Source organism: Cuculus canorus, chromosome 3 (genome assembly GCF_017976375.1).
Source record: "Cuculus canorus isolate bCucCan1 chromosome 3, bCucCan1.pri, whole genome shotgun sequence".
In the NCBI taxonomy this organism is placed as follows: Eukaryota; Metazoa; Chordata; class Aves; order Cuculiformes; family Cuculidae; genus Cuculus; species Cuculus canorus.
The window spans coordinates 5,196,754-5,216,796 of record NC_071403.1 but is presented as its reverse complement, the minus strand read 5'-3'; the positions used below and the strand labels follow the sequence as shown (position 1 = coordinate 5,216,796).

At 39.8% G+C, this 20,043-nt stretch overlaps 1 protein-coding gene across 19 annotated transcripts in view; it reads right to left on the bottom strand.

Moving 5' to 3' along the window:
• Positions 1-20,043, bottom strand: part of DLGAP2 (DLG associated protein 2) — a 508,423-nt gene that overhangs the window by 341,574 nt on the left and 146,806 nt on the right. For 5 of the 19 annotated variants that reach the window (XM_054063043.1, XM_054063048.1, XM_054063051.1 and 2 more), the window contains exon 1: positions 16,736-17,167. The exons of the other annotated variants lie outside the window; for them this stretch is intronic. The gene's annotated coding sequence lies outside the window, so the exon portion shown is untranslated. Of the gene's footprint in view, positions 1-16,735; positions 17,168-20,043 lie in introns of those variants that run through there. 19 annotated transcript variants of the gene reach the window in all.

Sequence of the window (20,043 nt, the reverse complement as noted above, 5' to 3'; positions counted from 1 at the left end):
GACACAGAGCTTATGCATTTATCTGAATATTGGCCCATATGCAGAACTCGGTTTTGGCCTGTGCAAAATGCACCCCCAGGAATATCAGAGGCAGTGGGGAGATGTTGCTTCAATAAGCCACGACACCAGAAACTCGCTCAGCATCCATCCTTCTTCAAATGAACATAGGCTCAGCGTGCAGCTGCAGCGGCTATTTTTAAGAAGTTGAACCCCCACACAGGATGGACGGCAAAAAGGTTCATCTCTTTACGCCAAACCTGAAGCTATAGGGGAAGGGTTTGTTCATATGTGACCAAGAGACCTGTGCCAGCTGGTAGCTTCACAGGCTTTGTTGCTGCTCCCTGGGTTTCTGCCCAGACCTGGCTCCTGCAGCCTCAAGGACACTCTGCCAGCTGAACCGACCTCAGCACCCACAGCTCCTCTCCTAAAGAGATTCCTTAGCCATGAAGCTGCTGGAGAGAACTCCATCTCCTTTTTGACTGACATGAAAATGCTGAGGAAACCATCAGTTAGCAGTTTCCCCATCGAGCCGTTTCTGCCGCATTTCCACCACAGAGCAGAACATCTACGATGCTTCCTCCACCACCTGGGGTGCAGACAAGGTCTATATGGTGCTGCTTGTGCTATGCAAGCCAACTAAAGTTGACAACTGCAGTTAAGTTCAGGCTAGAGGTCACCAGAGGTTTAGGAGCCTCTCTGAGAGCTGCATTGAGAGACTGCGTGCCAGACCCAAAAGAGAAAAGGTTCTTCAGAATTATCAGACCTTTTCTAGGTGGCACTGCATATCACAGTACTGTGGTAATGTCTAACCCTTCCACAGCCACCGGCTGCTTTAAGGATTCTTAGCTAGGAAGATGACGGCCAAGGAAATGGACGAGAACTATGAGACTTCCCAGCTGCAAGCAAGAATTAAGGGCTCTAAAAAGATGTATTAGAAAGTGGGAAGGAAAGAAAAGGCTTAAATTAAAGTGAAAAAAAAGTTATTTTTGGTGTGGATGTCACACATAACCATGTTCTGTGCAGAGCACCCATGTTAGTAAAAATATTCAGAGGACATTACGAAGACCAAGTATTGGGTTTTTATCAGTTCTGATCTTCCTAATAAATATCCAGGTACTAGGGCTCTGCCAGAAGGTGTAGACAGATTTCTGCAGCTCTCTAAAAACTCACATCAGTGTTCACCTAGGAACAGAGACAATCCTTTCATTAATAAAGCCTGGCATCTTCCAGTCAATTGCCAAAACTGATAAAAACCACAAAAATGGGAGTAAGGGTGATTTTGCTCTTATGAGGACTAATGTAATGGCCCCATAATTTACTTTTAGGCTTCAGATAATCAATGATATCATCCTACACCTTTGCTTATATGTGCCATTCTCATCCACATAATCAGTCTTAATGATAAGGCCATTTCTCAGGCAAGCAAAATTTACTCAGGGTAAGAGATACCAACGAAAGCATGGGGTCTTTTGAAGGACATAATGTTAGGCTGCTCCATTAGGGAATCTCTTATACCCTTCTTTTTTACATCTAAAGGAAAAGACAAAAGAGCTGTATGATCTCAAGTACTCTAACTTCACATCCTTCACTGCAATAACAACTTTATGCTTCCTGATTATTTATGGCCACTGATGTAATATGAGGAAAGGCTACAGTAATGACAAGTCTCTTTTCCTCTTTCCTGTACCCTTTACCCGTTTCCCAAACGAGCAATGAGAAACGCAAATGATTAACATTTTCACTAGTTGTGCTACTTATTAAGAGAAATCAGACTGTAGGGACGCTGAGAAGTAACCCTCAGAAAGGAAGAGTTGCAACACCTGATCCACAGTTGATGATGTACACACCATGATCATATATCACTGCAACTCCAGATTAAATTAGATGGAATAGTGTTGACATATCTCAGGAGAAAATTAGCTATAGCTTACCCAATAGAGTCTTTATTATCCGTGAAGCGTGCTCGACACTTATTTTCACTAAGTAGGGTACTTTATAGGAGGCTATTCAAACAGTCTGACTAAACGGTCTGTTCTATCTCTCTTTATTGGTGTTCTTTGATATTGGATCTGTTGCATCAAAAGCACATATCTGCACCGTGAAGTGATGATTTTGACATGTGATGATTTCCCAATGATGACTTAATGCGTCGTGGTTACATGCATGTATGAAGATGACTTTAACACTGGACCAGCCAGAAAAGACCCTTCCGTACACTCTCACTCTTTCAACTAAGGGGCATATCTATCCAGACCCATATGATTCAGGTCTGTCTAGCAAACATCAGTGATGCTAACAAGTTGTTTTGTCCCAGGGCTCTGTATTATATTGCAAAAGGATCACAGCCGAATTTTCCCAATCTTAGTTCCAGGAACAGTGAGATCAAAGATCTCCGCTACATCTGCCCCCAAAGACACGCAGAGACACAAATTTTCCAGTGATTCAATCTGGGTAGCCAAAGGTGTCTGAGTAAGGACAGGATATATCAACGTTCAGGATAATTATTGGAGAAAACACATAGGCTATACTGGCTGTCACGGAATTTTGTCACACACAGTTAACAGACGTGGGGAAAAAACGTGAATAATTTTTGAGAAAGACTGACGACTCCTGCAGTGTGTCCATCATTCAGGTCAGTGGTTATGGCTGTAGTGTGAGACTCGTGAATAATGGGTTTAATTTCATGCTTTGCCAAAGGCTTCTTAAGAGACACGAGGGAAGTTACGGAACCTCTGTTTAATTCTTAAAATAAAGATAATGATCTTGCTCCACTTTGGAGGTGCGCTTGGAGCAAGATCGAGGCAGGCTGCAGTTATGCAGGTTCACATTGGTTTGTTCATATATATATGTGTGTATTTATGTATGTATACATAACAATGCATATATGTGTGTATTTATGTATGTATACCTATATATGTACATAGATTCTTGACCAACGTCAAGAACCTCACATAGTGACTTTAGATAAATTTCCCAAGTTTGTGCAGCACAGCTACTTAGAAGGAGAGATGATTTTGTAAATACAAACATCTTTACAACATACTTCTTAAATCCATCCAGAACAGCACAGTGCGATATTCTTCCTTGAGTTCCTTTTACCACTTTGGCACATAACATATTGATTGTGAGTATATTTAAGTGAGTTTGTTTGGGTTTTTGCATTTTATATATTTAATGCAAGCTGTTTCGAACAACTTCACTGCTTTCCTTAATTAAAATAAAATAAAGCAGAAAAGGGACACATTAATTTTCCTGCCAGTGTTGCATTTAGCCCTGAGCACTTTGAGCAAGGCACAGCGATGCACAATATGTTGCACAGTAATTCTGCCTGAGTAAAGCTCCCGATATTAAAGAATAGCCATGCATCCAAGAGACAGTCAGCCTCAGACACAGACAGATTGACACAGCGTGGTGCAACATTTTTGTCCAGAATCTGGAAATGCCTGCTTGTGAAATTTTGGCAAGAGTAAGTCTGCACCATATGCATCTCCTTGTAAGTTTAATTGTCTGTATACAAGCTATTAGTCTACCTTCAGGAGTTACTTTTCTTAACATTTTCCTCTTTTTGCAGCATTCTGGCTAAATGAATATGATTAAGTCAAATAAATGAAAGGCAATCAATGGTAATTTGAGGCTTTTGACCAAGCCTGAAGCCAAAGCTGATGAATAAGATTAATAAATAAATAAACAAAGAAATAAATAAGTGTTTGGCTCTAAATCAATACTGCTGTTTCACGGGCTGACTTGCTCAAGGCAGAGGTTCCTTTAATGTGGACAATAGCTCTCCAAAGCTAACGTGTTGATATCCTGCCATCATTGCACAATAGTGCAGCTCTCCTTCTCTTGTGCTGCTAATTATTATCTCTTCACTGTAGTAAATAATGGAGCTATGCATGACAAAAAGGTATATTAAAGAAACATCTAATAAGAAGTTGCACTAAGAAAGAGTGAGTGGTCAATCCTATGGAAACCGCACGGCAGATCTGAAGCAAAATCAGAGATTTTCTTAGAAGAATTTGTATGCTGATTGCCTAGTTATCAATAATCAAAAGAATGCAATATAGATGAATCAAAACACCCACACAGAAAAGGTGTTAACTGAAAATAGGCACAATACATTTCGCGTCTCCACCTTGCATTTCAGTGCTACAGCACAATGAATCACCGTGAATAGCACGGTGACGGCTTCTTTACAAGGTGCATTTTTCTGCTAAAAGGAATGAGCACACCTTATTATGTCCTGTGTAAGTCTATTCTGATCGTTTAACTGCATTAGAAACTGTGCAGAATACACATATAGCTGCATGTGTTGTCTACATTATTGTCATCAGGATAGTTCCAAGACATCACAATCACACTTTTTCTTGGTGTCTAACTTTCTTTTGGAATTACACAGTTTCCTTGGATATTTGCTTCGGGCTTGATTTTATAGAAATCATAATTTAATCAGGCACAACGTTCATTCTTACGTGCCTGGCGGCTACACGTAGGCTTCTGTGGACTTTCACAGATGTCACTGCCAGCAGAAAGCTGAAAAACATGCAACTGCATAGGACCTCTCTCAACAATTTTGTTCTCTATATGTGTACTTCTGCAACACAGGAAGGAACTCAGCCTTGCTATCAAATTGCAATCGAGGTGACCTGGAAAATAAGCTACACCAATACATTGTGAAAGATAAGCTACACTGAAACATTGCAGAGCAACTCATATCTAAAGATACGGTCAAATCTCCACTTGTGAAGGATATGTCCTGCCTGGTGTTGCCTCCAAGGGAAGCTCTTGGAGAACAAGACACTGTGCAGAGCCCTGAAAGCAATATTGGACTAGTTTACTGCCAGCGAGGAACTTCTCCATCTGGAAGATGTTCCGTGTGAACAATGGGGTTGGTCCCCTCTCCAGCTCTAAAGGAAGATTTTCATCCTCTCTTCACAGGCTGAGATGAAGACACAAAGCCACACAGGTTACTCTGGTGCCCATTTGATCTGATTCTACCATGGCGCATGTTGTACAACCTCTTGTGGTCTGGACCATATCAAAGACAGACAAAAAGAAGGCATAAACCTTATTGCTTTTACAAATATATTTTTCCCTGTATTGAAATGTTCTATAAATAGTTGATCTACACTGTCAAACTTCAGGATTTTTCTCTAAAACAACTACAGGAGAGTAATAATTAAAAAAGCATTTTTATGAACCGAAACATTATGAAATTTATCAAAATATAGGTTTCTTTGAGTGCTTCATTTCACTAAAAATTGGGCTTATCCAAATGGAAAATTTCTGCGACACTTAAAATTCAGTGGAACAAAATCTCCAAAGACATCAGAATAAAACAGATTAGGTTTTAAACAGAAGAAACACTGGACAACTTTGAAATTTCAGATCAGGGTTTCATTTTTTAATCCACACTGCCCTACACTCTTTCCCTCTCATGAGAAAAAAGCAGGATGCGACTGCAGAAAAAGCTTACTGAATTTTCGATTTGGTTTGCCTCCACATCATTCCCTACTCACCATCCATATTACCTAAGGCTCTTTAAATTGATGCTCCATACTGTGAGTATCAGTTGTATTAAGAACTTTTTTATTTTAAACGTTTTCTAATAATAATAATAAAAAAAAAGCGGTTCCAGCTGGCTCAAATCAACCCCCGAAGGGCACAGCTGAGCCCCACAGCCAAGGAGGTGGTGCTTTGGGGAAAGTGGATTTGAGAAAGGGCAAAAACATGGCACGAGCAAAGCAGGGAGAGAAGGAGGAGGAGAGAAGGTATTCCAGACACCAAAAGAGTGGTTCCCCTGAAGGCCGCAGAAAGGACCATGGTGGAGCAGATATCCAAACAACACCTTGTGAAGACCCCACACAGAAGCAGGTTTATCCTGAAAATCTGCAGTAAGTGGAAAGATCCACACGGGCTGAGGAGACTTGTAAGGAGGAAAGAAGAAGAGAGAAGATGTCATGGACTGATCGCAACCTCCACTCCCCACCTCCCTGCACCACCTGGAGTGGGGGAGGCAGAGGAGCCAGGTATGAAGGAGTGAAGTTGAGCCTGGAAAGAAGGAGGAAGCCAGGGGGAAGGTGTTGTTTCCATTTATTTCTGTTTTTCACTGTCAAAACCTATTTTTAATTGGCGACAAATTAAATTCATTTTCATAGAATCACAGAATAGTTTGGGTGGGAAGGAACCTTAAAGATCTTCTAGTTCCCCAAGTTGAGTCTGTTTTGCCCATGAAGTCAACTGGTAAGTGACATCCCTGTCTTTATCTCGTCCCACAATCTTCTTCCTCTTATTTCCTATCCCGTCCTACCAGGGAGGGGGAGTGAAAGAGCGGCTGGGTGGGCAGCTGGCAGCTGGCCGAGCTCAGCCCACCACAAGCACTGAAATTAGAAATATATGTTCTTCTAGAAATTAAGTACAGCATCGCATCAAATATTTTCTTAAGTAAAAAGGACTGCTTTAAGTCATCAATACAAAAATACATCTCAATTACAGAAGTTTGTAATTATAGCTAAGAATTACGGAAGAGGTTAACAGATGAATGTTTTTTTCTGTCTTTTATAACAATGATATTCCATAAAATTGTTAAATAGCTTGGTGGAAAACACACTAATCCTTGTTATTTCTGCAGACTGAAAACAGTGAAAGCCTCCTCTTGCTCGAGGTCATCTAGCAAGGTTTGATAGCAGTGTAGGGAAAGAAATTCCAACATTCTGCCTAGATAACTAATTTTGGTATTGGAAGAGGCATCTTTAACCCCTGTCGTACAGCAGTGGCAAAGGAAAGAAGAACACCATGAAGAGAGGAGGTAGAGAAAGGGCCATTTTGTGATAAGCAATCTAGTCCAAGCTAACACACAGGGAAATCAAATCAGCTCTCCGGACTAAGCCTTAGTTACAGTGATGGAAACTTGGAATAATTTAAACTAATGCCTTAGTGATTCAAAAGATAATCTTCTTCATATAAATGCTAAATTACTAACCCCTCCACCAAACCAGATCTCAGGTTTTACAATAAGATGATATATAAACATGTTCTTATTAATCTACATGAATCAACGTCGCCTCCCTGAAAATAAGGTTCTTTCAGCTCTAAATTCAGATTTATGCTTACTTCTTGGGCAGAGCTTACACTCTTTTCCTCCTTCAACAGCATATGCTACTCATATTTATTATCACAATACATCTGTCCAATATATTTTATTCTTGCAATATACTAAGCTCTTTTCTTCATTTAATGTTGCTATTACCAGTGCAACACCGCTTTTTGTTTTATTCTTGTTTTATTAGGGAAACAAAAAAACCTATCAAAAAGTGGCCTGGAAGAGTCTCCAGCTGATACAAGATTGCTATAATCCTGGTTTGCCCGGGTCCCTTTTGATGCATAAATGTGTGAGGAAAACCAAGTCAGTTTTACGGCACGTGTTTTGTAACTTTCTATGAGCATTCTCATTCATATTATGTCTAACCTGCTTTTGAGTGTATGAAGAACAGCTAAAAGATTCTCCTTGGCTTCTTAGTTTACTCCTGACCCCCATGAATATGATTTTTAAGACACGCTTTTCTCAAGTCTGTAAGGGGCAAGGCTGGTGCTTTTGTGTTGATGAGAAAGAACCACAATTATGTCTTCTAGATAGACATCAGGGTACTATTACATCATATTTGCCTACTAGTAAAGACCCCAATGATTTGACTGAGATTCCATAACGTTTTGCTAAAAAGCAGATGAAAATCATACAAAAATCATTTTGAAACCAACCTACACAAGAGACAGTCAGACGTTTGAATCTATTGATTTTATAGGTTTAGGGAAGGTTTGGTAGATCCCTCCTTCTCTTTACTTGGGCACGTCTTTCTTTTATTCCTCTCATACTTTATACAACTTCTCCATAAGAGTGTCCTTCATTTGAAGAGAACAGCTGCTAACGCAGTAATCACAGTGTCCTCTTCTGTGTCAGAAACAGTAACCAGGAATCCTGTTCTCAATTGTTATTTTTCTGTTCATGACACATCACAGCTGCACGAATAAGACCACTTAAATTTAAGCACAAAAACATTAATTGAAACTGTTCTGTTTGGAGGCATCTCTATTATTCAATATCTCATACTGGTTTGGTCTGTTCATAGATTTCAATGTGTCTGAAAAAATGTCAAGTACATCAGCTCCATCTGAATTCCCTCGGAGTCAGGGTGTGGGTGCCAAGCCCACATCACCAGGAGCTACGCAGTCCCCTAGCCTGCAACTGCAAGGAAATATCATCTTTTCGTAACCAAGTGACTGCTCAAAATTGTATTCTTAACGACACCCTACTTTGGAAATCTAAGTGCAGCCTCTTTTATTTCCAATGTAACCCGTTTGAAGACGCGCAGTTTAACTTACTTGTTAGACCACTTAACATGAGTCAAAAAATCTAGAAAGCAAAAAGAACATTATTTCACTCTTGGGAGATAGGGGAAAAATGTTCATATTGTATTCAGAAAACCGGCAGTGCTAAAGAAAAAATTATAATGGTTGTCCTACTTGATATCTAACTGCTAATAGAATTAGGAACTGAAATCAGTAAAATAGAAATTGTGCCATTAAGTTAATATTATAGCAATACCCTTTTGAGATACAATTTCAACTATCGGAGCTGATTTCCAGGTCTCTGCGCTACTTGTGGATATCATTTCTCCTCTTTCACTCCTATGCGCAATGCAGTAGGGTACACACAGCACCATCCAGGCTAGCTGGTTTTCTCAGTGCTTCAAAACTAAAGTACAAGTAAGCATAGAATTGTTAGAAAGTTCCACTTTCAAGTACTTCTTTATGATGGTCTTAAACAAACTCTCAACAATGGCAATGTCTTCAATATATATTCAATTTCAAAATCTTAATTTCTGGAAGCTAAAGCGAATCTGCATCCTTTATTAGGTCTTTAAGTCTGCCCTTGTTTGACTACTGCTATATTTTATTCAGTAAAGAAACGGAAAAGATGGTTGAAAAAGAGATTCGCAAGGGAGCACGTTAGTGGCCAGGTTCCCTAGGTTCCTTCACTGAATTTTGCGTGCAGAGTCTCTTTCACTGGACTTCTTCAGAGTCCCAGTAGACTGACAGGACAGAATCAATGGAAACGTCTGCCTTTCTGTGAGGATAATTTCCCCTTCCTCAGTATAGCCAGAAACATTTATGGACACCATCAGATGAAATTTCTATCAATTTATGTCAGTAGTGCTTTCCAAATACATCAAGTAGGCAACTCCTGCACTTTTATCTCAAAGAAGACAACCTTCTGCTACCTGGTAAAGTATTATCAGCCCTATTTTACAGAGGACTGACTTGCAAAGAAACCATGTGTCTTGTTAACAACTAAAAATGTTTTCCGCAGTCACATCTCCACTACGGTGCCCAACAAACTCATCCTGCTCTTTTCTTACCAGGAATAATATATTTATATATATATATATATATATTTTTTTTTTTCCCAAATAACCATGTAGTAATTTAATATTCTATTATAAGTGAAATAATAACACCTGAGTCAGAGGGATTAATCTGGTAAGAAGGCAGTACCACTGATTTGTTACTTTTGTGAAAAATCACCTATTGGTCCCACAAGGGCCTGGTTTGTAAAGAATTAAGCAGTGTCATCGCATGAAATAGTGAAGACTGAATTACTTCTGAATCGGTTAAACTGCAGCCCTGTGTGACACTGTTATGTATAAATTAAGAGTGCAAATTTTAAATTTACTTTTTTGAAGTCTTACTTCAGAATCTCAGAATTATACAATGATTATTTGCTCAAATTCCAGCTTTTAGAGATTTTGGCTATTTACAATGTAATCCGTTATTGAAAAGGCTGATCTGAGAGTTGTGCACCCACAATTAAGGGTTAGGACCAGAATTTGAGCCCATCGCTAGGAAGCTGGTGTCAGGCTTGGACACACTTTGCTGATCACACTGTGTGTGTGGGCACAGAGTGGGGTGATGAGCTGAGAGAGGGAAGGCACCGGGAGCTTTTAAGCATCCTCCTTGGATTTTGTGTCCCCTACGATCTAATAGTTTGTCAGAGGAGGCACACGCTGCTCTTTCTGCCTGTGTGTGCACGCGTGTGCCTGCATACAACCAAATCCCTGCCTCTTCACACACATAACAGGATTCCGGTATGAGATCAGGTAAAGGAAACACAAGATCCGAGGAGAACAAGAGAAATCAGAAGTGAATCTCAAGATTACATTATAACAAATATATATCTGTTCTTGCTTGCTGATGCACAGAAGTATCCATAACCCCCTGCGCGCAGATCAGACGCTGAGGGGTTTAATACAAAGCAGTTAGTGTCTAGACAGCTTCATCCTATCTGGGAATCATGAGTATGATAAGAAGCAGGCACTCACCACACAACGGGCACATGAGGGATCCATCAAAGCAGTACTACAACTAGCTTCAAGGGAGACGGAACACAAAAGAGTGAGATGACATGCACAGTCCCAGGAAGGGGAATTTCCCATCTTAGAAAGCGTTTCCCTTTTCCCACATGACCTTATCCCAGAGCCCATTAAACCGAGGGGAAGCTCAGACTCATTCTCATCTAAAGTGCACCCAAACTGTTACTATTCCTGCTTTCTTTATAAGACAACACTATGTTATGAGACACAATACTATTATGGACATGAATATAGCAAGAACCACACAAATTGACTTCCATGAAGCTCTACAAAAGTCTGAACTGCACCAAAATCTATGGGATTTTAGAGCATGGCCACGGAACTGTCTTCCCATGGAGCCCACGCAGGAAACATGAAGAACACGCAGAAGACTGCCCAATGCTAGCACATACTGCTGCTGAAAAGTTTCCTAAGCCATACAACTTCTCTTCCACATATTACATCAAAAGAAGTTATATTTAAGTAGATATTTTAGCTCACCATCCCAAAGTTGGGTTATCTGTTTCACCACACTTCTGAACCCATTTTTCCAGCTGCACTGTGGATGCTAAGGACAGGGGTTCACCTTTGCTTCCTGCTATTAAAACAAGATCTTACTCAGTGGTTAGTTCCATGAAGTCTTCATCATTCATTTGCTTTATAAGTGCTACCGGAATGGAAATCATACTGGTAACCAGTCATCCTGTTCCGCAGTAATATTGAAGAGAAACACTATATCAAAATTGGTTGCAAAAAATCTTGCAGATACTTTTCCCCTTACAAAACGTCATTGATTTGTTAATAATTCAATCTATTTTAGGAATCCAACATTTAGATCAGGTTATTATCAAGCTTGATAATATTCCTTTGGCTGTAGATCTGATTTAAGAGGCTCTTACTGGAAGTTCATCTTGTTCCTAGTTCTAGATGTTTCCCTATATCAATCTCAAAAGACCGACGTCGTGACAATTAACAAGTTACCCAATGTGTTTTGAAGTGGAATGGTGAAACAGTTCACACAAAGAAAATGGGACAAAACACACACACGCAAAAAGGAAAAGGATTTTTACAAAGCCCTGTTTAACTCGCCTCTGTGTGGGTTTGGAAAAACCAGTGTGGTCAAAGCTGTGGTTTGGAGTGTGGCCACGTAAAGAGCTAAGTCAGCACAACTGGGCAAGCTTTGGGCAGGGAATGGGAAAGAACAAGTGTCCGTGGGCAGGATATGAACCTCTTCAGATGGATCTGCTAAAGCAATAATTAAATGGTATCACAACTTCAGTTAAAATATGGGGGAGATAAATGCTTAGAAGGCACTTCAGAGCAATAGCGCAAATAAATTGTATCATTTACGCTTTTACTAAGTCTAACGAGACGTATACAGGCTACATATTTATAAGAAAAATACCATTGACTCAATATAATCAATAAAATCAAGAGTACCTAGGAGATTCAACTACTTAGCCTGCCAATCTTTATGACATTACAGTATTATTCCTCTTGGTTTAAGATTTTTCTCCTTTCAGCTGCTCCTAAGCCTGCACAAATGGGAAGAAGCCAAATGATGGCACTGAGGAAACAGTGAGGCTGAAAAGATACAGAATGCTGTCAAACACACCAAGTGAACAGAAAAAATATGCTTCTAATATATTTTAGTTCTTGCCTATTGCTTGTACCAGTAGTTGGGGGAGGGGGGAAGTAAAATAAATCAGATGCGAGAATCATTGTCACGACACCCCACTTAGAGAGCTATTGATAGGAATTCTAGCACTAAAAAATCATGAAGAAAACTGGGATTAGGAAATCACCTCTAGAGAAATGAAAAGAGTAGCCCTGAATTTGTGCCCTCCACCAGCCACGCAGCTGATGTGAACAGTGGGGGCTGTGAGGCTTTGGGGGTGTTTAACCCAGGCTTTGTCTCTAAGAGGGGAGAGAGCCAGCATGCAGAAGGGCTTTCTAAAAACAGCACCTCCCAGGAAAAGCCAGATTCCCTCAAAAACAAGAACACCCAATCCGGCTCCACTCCCTAAAGCAAGGCGAAGCTTGTTGCCCCCTCCGACCCTGTAACAAAATTGATTAACCGCCTCTGTTCGGGTTTCCTTTATCATGACGTTGAGGAGACATCCCAGTGAGGGAGTTACCAGGTTGGCTGCAGTAACATCTGATCGACAACACCTGTTTTCCTTTTTAATCCTCTGAATTCAAAGTGCAGGACTCTGCCGGGGTCCTGGCAGCAGGGGCACGGTGCTACCGGCAGGCGCTCTGCTCCCTGGCTGTGCAGCCTGAGGAGTGCGGGATGCTGGCTCTCAGCTACGCCATCGTCTGCACTGTCTTGTAGGAACATCTGTGTCGACGTGCCTGGCCTGCCCTTGCCCTTCCTCTCTCCGTGGGTAAAACACATGAGGTCTGGAAGAGCTCTTCCTCTTCGTAAACTGCAGGAGCAGTACCTGGATCTGACAAGTGCCAAAGCAGCCTGATGTTTTCCACCCTGCGTTATTAAACGGTGGGTTGCCCTTATCGTGATCCCAGTTAAGCCAGTAAAGTGTTTTGGCAGCAGCTTCCGAAGAAGCATGTTCAAGCCCCAGATACCAAGGATTTGATGGTGGCGGGGCACCGAGAAAATAAAATGAAATTTATAAAGGATGTTGTTGCTCTGGCATCAAGACAGATAGAGTGCTAAGAACCGGCAGGACAGACAACACGTGATGGTTTTCACAGCACATTACTATGCAGATCAACTAAAACTTGAACCTGATAACAAAAAATGCCTTTCTCAGAAATTGCATGGAACTGCATCGTAACTTAAGTGATTTTCTGCTTCGGATCCCCGTCTCAATTTCTTTTGATGGGCAGCGGTCACCTTTAAATCTTTGACTTTGACATTGTGAGTAATTATTGCTACCACGAATGCTGCATTAACCTTTATTACTTGCACACTGTTTCTCTTAAGATGTTAATGGTGACTTTGATGCAGTTTCACCTTCCTTCAGTAAAAGACACCTATGAACTTCAACGTGATTTTCCCTATATATCACGAAATGCTCTACTATGCAAGTTGTCTGACAGTAACAGAGTTGTTACCCTATTTGTACATGGGTAATGTACTGCTGAGACGAATTAATAGTTTGGCAAGCTGAACTACTTAGCTGCTTTCTGTATGCTTTGTTGGTGTGCACGCTGCCCAGTATGATTTTTAGGCTTCAATGCAAGTGCATCTGTTAAAGACAATTAAATTATATGACATATATAACTTGTATTGGACCAATCCATGCAAATCCTTCATTGTTGCAAGTCTGATTATTTTATATTACACAATGAGAAAGTAAAAGCAATTCGGTTTGATTTAGCCATGGGGTCTACAGTCAAGGATGTGTGGTTTCGTTCATACTCCAGCCCTTTGCACTGACCTTGGGCAGAATATTTGAAGTATATATAAAAAGAAAAAATGTATTGCCTGTGGTATTCAAAGAAAATGAAGCTGACACTTGCAGACCTTGTGCTAAACTCTTATCAGTGAACAGAAGTCCTTTTTAAAATGAGTGTAAAAAGCCAGCTAATTTTCCTTACTGCTCCACAATAGTTCATTAGGATTTTATTTTTGATAGTAACTAGGAAACAAGGAAATTTGGATCCCATATTCTTTCCTTTGTGTGCACACTTAACTCCTTTTATATGCACATCAGAGACATCTATCTGACCTCACTTACACTACACTCGTGAAACCTGAATGTACAGAAGTCCAGTTATTCATGATTTTCCCTGAAGTACTCCAGCTAAGCCTTCCTTCTCAAAAATAGAACCAAATTATTAACTACACAAACTTATCGCAATGATGAAGCTAATGGCATCAAATTAAGTATCTAAGAACAAAAACGCCAAGTGCACAGATCACAAAGTTTTCAGAAAAAAATATGGCTGAAATTTCTAACATATTGGTAACAATAGAATGCAACAAAATAACAAGCGAAATTTATGGAGCATAACTAATATGACATAATCTATTTTACGGAGTTGTATGACTCCTGGGTATATAATTTTAAAACTTATTAGATAAAGCAAAATGGAATGTTGTGTGCTCTGTGCTATGGTCATTCCTCCCTCTCTGTATTTATTAAACTCCTTTAAGAACTAGATATATTGTTGTGAATATCATAGGTGGGATGCTTTAATTTATATGCCCTTCAGCACGTTTGTTACTCCAATTATGCTGATTATCTTTCCTATTAAATTTAAGTTATTTTAATGCTTTTAAAAAGCTGCTGCCCAATCTACTTTCTTTTGTAGGAAATTAAAAAAGAGGTGCAAAACTGGTAGAAAATCATTAATGCGATGTCTTTTTAAAAATAAAATTTTAAAATAGTAGGTGGGCAACAAACAGCAATGACATAACAGTCATTTCTTTATGTGTATTCTCTAAAAGATGCACCCTGCAAACTGCTCGGCATTTGATCAGCCAAACTACATAACAGTTGTACGCCTGAATTACAGAGTATGTAATTTGGCCTCTACATTCAGTATATGCCACTTTCCTTCAGCTTTTGCTTAACATGCATAAATGAGATCTGTGGAAATGTCCTCCTTTTTCTAGATCACTTTAAGAGGTATTTACAGGGAAATAACTTCCATGAAACATATTAAGCAGATCTAATTATGCAATTATTAGAACAAAATAGCCTTTATTCCGTGTGGTTTCTGCAAAAGCAAAGGATAATGTCAGGCAGAGTGCTGCTGTTTAATATCCTCATGCTGAAGTACCTTCACCTACCCTCTAGCATTTTAAAATAGAATGTTTCATTCAAAAAAGGATACCAGTACTCACCACCTTTGCTACACACACCTATTTAAAACACCCGGTAGATGTTTAACTGTTTTCACATTTCAGGAGGATACAGATTAAAATGTACTGCACTGGGCACTACTTGATCATGTTGATCACTTGTTGCTAAATAACAAGGATGTAGGCTGTCTCGAACGACAAGGAAACATGACAGACATGGATCCATGAAGTAATTATGAGCAAACGCAAGAGCTGATAATACTGCATGCCTGTAAAATAATTACATTGCTACTCCAGAAATCAGACCTTCAAACTTCTTCCCAGAAGTGAAAAAGCAACAGTAATTACAACTTGTGAATTGATGACAGCCAGACTGTACCTTTGCTCTTATTTCATATATATTACAATTTTTTTTTCCCCTCTTTTTGGCTTTCTTCCTGTATAAACTTTTAAAGAGCAAGCTATTTTACTTGAACATCAGAAACCTATGCTGGCAAATACAAATTCACTGTTTTTTTCTGATAGATAGCAGGGCTAATACTCATAGGAAAAACAAGAACTCTGCTGTTGGAAGTTTAAGACATGGGGATGGAAAATTATACCTACAAAGAACACCTCCCATATCCAAGCATTTCAAACCATCTGAACACCGCTCACTTGCTGCAAAGTTGCCAATTGTAAAACCAGGACTGAATGAATCTTACTAAAGGAGACCCGGTAACCCAGTGATGCTCCAGAACTCTGCTGAAAGGTAGATTTCTCTATAAATTCTTCGATCAAACCTTAACACTTACTGTACAATCCCTGTTAGCTATCCAAAAGAGTGCATACTCTGTGTGTGATCACAGCACTTATTTAAAGCTCTTTAAATAATATTTCTGTTCGACAGCATTTTTGGTAGAAACATGTCTCTAAGGTGAAGGCTGCTATCATCATGCAGCAGGGTTTTTGCTCTTACCTCATGTAGTACCACTTGATAAGGGGTACTACTTTCTCCCGCACGCTGCATTACAAAGAAAACTGTCTTTTCGTAAGGCGTTTTCTCTCCACTGTTCTCACATCAAATAAAGGCTTTTGTAACTGAATGCATCTGACTGTATTAATGCTCAAATGAAAACTGAAACCCTTCTACTTTATCTGAAGTATAAATCTCTGAAGGGATTCTTGCCTTTCCGATTGTGTTCACTGTAATAAAGGTTAATATTGAACTGAACTTATCGTATTCTAGCATCACATGTTAAGTTCCAAATCTCTGTGTGTGATCTAATTTCTTTTTTAATGCTGCAATTAAAGAATAGGAAAAAATGATGGCAATATTATTAAAAATAACAGAGGAAAAGCATTTTACCTAAAGACATTTCAAACCTATTGCTCTCATGAGGAGGAGAAAAAAAAAAAGCCATGGTGCAAAGTACTGGGGGGAGGGAAGGGCAAGTCATCTGTTGAAAATTAACTACTTCAATATTAATTAACACATAATTTTCTATCTGACGAGATGGTGTTGTAGAAAGTATAAATTGAAGGCACGAGAGTAAGAAATGAGTCATCTTTGACTTACCGTATCAAAGACTATTGCTGTATTGCAGTCAGCATCCAAACACAGAGCATGAAGCTTCTCACAAATCAGAAAAAATATACCACCAGTGAACAAATCAAATTAATTGCAAAAATAAAGGCCAGAGATTAGAGTATGTATCCAAGGGTCTGGCTAGTCACAGCTTTCACTAGCCTGCTACAGAGCTCTGCAAAACAAGTATACTGCAGCAGTGTGGCAAGCATAGGATTGCAATGCATGTCCCATATATTCAAGCATAATAGAAAACATGGTCTGGAGCTTATTCCATGTGGAAGAGGGGTTTGTTTCATGCAGGCAGAAAAAAAGAGGGTTTCTTTTCCCACATAACAGAATTAGAAATGAAGATTTTTCTTGATTATTGTACACAATAATTCCCCAGGATATCAATTACATAAAGCAGGTGCCTCTGTCTCCTGTTTCCCAGATAAATGCCTCTAATCTCATTTCACAAATGATCCTATTTAGGCAGGAGCCACCTATTGTGATGATATCATTTGCTCTAGTATCCATAAATGGGCAACTTCCTACTAAACGTCATGACCACTGACGACACAAATCTTTATAATATTGAGTGGGCAGGGTGGTTGATAGGGTCCCATCAATCCACAGCAGCTTCTGCTGCTGCGATACCATGAACCCTGCATAATCATCTACAAGGCTGAAAACGAAGGGAAGCGTTAAACCCGTCTGGTGGAACTCATTAAAAAAATAACGCCTAAAACTGTAAAGAAAAAAAAAAACCAAACCTGTATCCTAGACGGGTAATAAGGGCAAATAAAACATAAACACACAGCAGTGGCACCTTTTCAAGTGCCTTCTGACCTCACAAGGGTACTGGTGAGTATGAAGAAAATCACCCTCAGTTAAAGAGGTGTAGCTGCCAGTTTCTTTTTAACAGATAATAAAGACATTATATCCTCCCTCCTTGCAAATGCAAAATATACATTGACAGCAAAAACGACCGGTGCTTCAGTGATGCACAAATTAGCCCACTCTTACTGAATATTTTTAGAATTAGCAACTGCTTGTCACAGTAGCTTGGAATATGAACTCTGTAACAAAATACCCTCAGACTGTTTGAAATCCAGCCTGCTAGCCTGCTTTACTTCATGCTCTAGCTGCATGGATTTAATTTCTCAGATCAGTGTTTTCTTAGGAAAAAAATCATTCCATTAAATATACATACTTGGGAAATGTTACAACACAGTTTAGCTGAAATGAGTTTCCATCTGCCTTCTCTAACACATAGAGATTTAAGGAGTGTTAAAGGGGGACACAGGGTTCGCTTGCTTCCCCACCCGTTCTTCAGGAGACTTCATTGCACCTAGTGGCTAAAGCAAATCACTTAAGAACTTTGTATTTAATATTTTTCCTGGCAGAAGCCGGTAAGAACTTCCAAAGGAGGTCCTCAATTTCAAAAAAAAACCAATGACTCAAGGGCACTTCTCAACAGGATGTCCACAAACCTTAGTTTCCATACTCCTGCTTTGAACAAATTGAGCTGCATCTCAACAAGTTCTTAACACACAGAGCGAAAGACATAATGACATTAGGATCTATCCACATCAGGGTATGGACAATGCTCACAAAACCCCTGTCAAGATAGGGTTTAGGGGCAGAAAACTTTTAAGTTTAAAACCAGAAAACCCGTGAGGATTTTATCTACATTTCTGCTGATGTAGTTCCATCACAACAAAGTCCGCTTCTCAAAATCCAGCCCCTCCGCTGCGGATGGCCTTTGTTATACCTTGCATTTACTTCACCGTATTTTTGCGACAGGGCTTACCCGTTACTAAATGTCTGTAATACATACAGGGAGGGTCCCAAAGGCAAGCAGTGCAAACGTTAATAATAATAAAAGCAACTCTTTCGGAGTGGACTACTATTACAGTGACTCATATCGGGTCTAGATGAGGTGAAAGCAAAATCTGAGCACGGCATCAGTGGCTCCAAAATGCAGCTATGCTGTCAAAGCAGAAAACTCAATGGGCTTGCTAAAAGCAACCTGAAAAGAAGAAGTCCTCCCTCAGAGATTGAAAACAATGGTGAAACCATTTCAGAGCACTCGATAGCCTTTTAGACATGAGCAGGTGCTTTCCTTCTCCCTCCCTCCCTCCCTCCCTCCTGTGCTCATCTTCAAGATAACACTAGCTGATCTCCCTAGATGTACTGTCTAGGCAAAGACATAAGTGCAGCTTTGACTCTCGGGATCATAACCCCTTCATTTCACTACCGAGTAAAAGTAGAAAAGCATATACTCTGTCTGGCCAGATGGCATATTTTCCGTGTGTTTCCATGACAAAAGATAAAGATAACACAAGAAACAGTTAGAAAGTGGAAGCGTGTGTGAGCATAACTGAGATTGATGGTCCAGAAGTTTCTCTCTCCACTAGATAAAAGATGATTAAATGGAAATGAGGGGGGAAAAAAAGCAGAGTATTGCTGAAAAGAATATTCATCTCTGCTCCATCAAACTCAGTCCTGCCTTGGGAAACGCCACATGTCAGATTTTCTTGGTAACGTACAAAGACTTTTAAGGCTGTTTCAGGACACGGGATGAAAGCGTGCATTTTCTTAAAACAATATCTTTTTCAGAATCTGAGCCAAAGGATGTCATCACTCTTCCTTAACCTAGTTCTGAGCTTCCTAAGCACACAGTGATGGGCCTGGAGCACAACTTTCCCATGCAGAGGAGGAACAACATGGCCCAGTGGAAGACACCCTGATGGTACTGTTCTTTGCTAAAGGTCTTTAGGCTTTATAAGAGATAGTGCTAATGAGACTGGACTATCACTCCCCAACAGATACAGAAAATACCCCAAGCATATTAGTGTCTCAGGAATGGTCGGGAGGGTTATACTGAAAGGACAAATCACTCCAGTGAAAGGAAAGTTCCTGTATTCAGTCCAACAGCAAACCAACGGTAGACATCAGACAAAACTGCAGACCACACCACATAATATTTTACCCCTCTTAATGCCTTTTTCCTTCACATTTGGGATCATAAAAAAACCCTGACATCAAATAAGTCTAAATGTCCTTAGACCACTTTTGAATTTCCTACAGGTCTTCATTTTATTGGGCTTATTCTTTCTAGCGTATTTGGAAGCTAAATCTCTCTAGGTGTAATGGCCAGTCTATAAAACTGCACATTCCTGGGCAGAGACTAAGCAGACTGGATCTTCTTTAAAATGTCTAGACTTTCCACTAGTTAGAATTGAAACCTAAGTCATAATACACCAGTGAATTATTGAAACTCCATTCTGAAAGGCAGGAGACAGAAAGATGCT